We start from the raw sequence: 1,492 nt of genomic DNA, 5'->3' as shown, positions 1-1,492 counted from the left end.
CCTGTTTTTTATAAAATATCCAATCTGTGGTATTTTATTATCACTGCTTGTGGTAAGAGAAAATGCCAGCAATGCAACAAAGACAAGGTGTATCTAGATTTGTCAGAATGATTGTTTTAGGGAGATAAGATTAAAGGGAGTATTTTAAATGTTCCTTATTTTTCCCAATTTTCTTTCATAGAGGTTTTGTTTTGCAACGCCATGTTTTTTAAAGAGCACACCATCAAAACTTACATTTGATCAATGCACTTTAGTCGTTGAAGGAAAGACACAGAGAAGGAAAAAATGATGTCAAGGAAAATAAAAGACGAGGGGAAAAGAGAAGTTGAGACAGCTGCAAGGCAGAGAAGGAATGTGAGTGGAGAAAGATGCTCAGGCTTACTGAGGAGCCAGAGCAGGGTGTGATTCAGGCAGCAGAATAGACCTGCTCCCAGACCGAGGGCAAGTGAGATCCAAGGGAGATTAGAAGAAGGGCTGCAGGGAGGAAAGAGCCAGGTTGTCCAGCTCAGCTGTAAACTCAACTTTTTCAAAAAATAAACATTTTAGATGTAATAGCATATTCATCTCTAAAGTTTGAAAACACTTGAGGCTCTTGATAATTTTTTTCTTCGTCTCCCATGGAGAAAATGCTCACTTTCTGTTCTAATAAGAGAAAGGCATTACATTTCATATTGCAACGAGAAAAACTGGGTGCAGTGGCTCAAGCTTGTAATACTAAAACTTTGGGAGGCCAAGGTGGGAGGATCACTTGAGGCCAGGATCCTGGCCAGCCTGGGCAACATAGTAAGACCCCGATTCCTGGAAAAAAGAAATAGCAGGGCATGGTGGGGTGCACCTGTACTCCCAGCTACTTGGGTGGCTGAGGCAGGAGGATTACTTGAGTCACTTGAGCCAGGGAGGTTGAGGCTGCAGTGACCCATGATCACACCACTTATTCCAGCCTGGGTGACAGAGTGAGACTCTGTCTCAACGGAATAACAAACAAACAAAAAAGCTACTTTGAGAGGCAGCACTGTCAAAAAAGTCCACATCTCCTGATGCAAATGATCTTAACAGAACAACAACAATTCTCATATCTTAGCTTCTCAACTATAAACATACCTATTTCATATCTGCCTGCAACCTGAATGAACCTCATAGGAGGGCCAGATATGGCCCCGTGGCTGGATTCTGAGCCTTAAAAATTATTTTTCTAGGCCAGGCACGGTGGCTCATGCCTGTGTTCCCAGCACCTTGGGAGGCCGAGGCAGGTGGATCACGAGGTCAGGAGTCAGAGACCAGTCTGGCCAACATGGTGAAACCCTGTCTCTACTAAAAATACAAAAATTAGTCAGGCATGGTGGCACGCACCTGTAGTCCCAGCTACTCGGGAGGCTGAGACACGACAATTGCTTGAACCCTGGAGGCGGAGGTTGCAGTGAGCTGAAATCACACCACTGCACTCTGGGCGATGCTGACAGAGCAAGACTCTGTCTTTAAAGAAAAAAAAAAA

The sequence above is a fragment of the Sapajus apella genome, unplaced genomic scaffold, assembly GCF_009761245.1.
Source record: "Sapajus apella isolate SASKATOON/1434 unplaced genomic scaffold, GSC_monkey_1.0 scaffold5, whole genome shotgun sequence".
NCBI classification, from domain to species: Eukaryota; Metazoa; Chordata; class Mammalia; order Primates; family Cebidae; genus Sapajus; species Sapajus apella.
The sequence above is the reverse complement of the archived record's forward strand: the minus strand, read 5'-3'. Positions refer to the sequence as shown.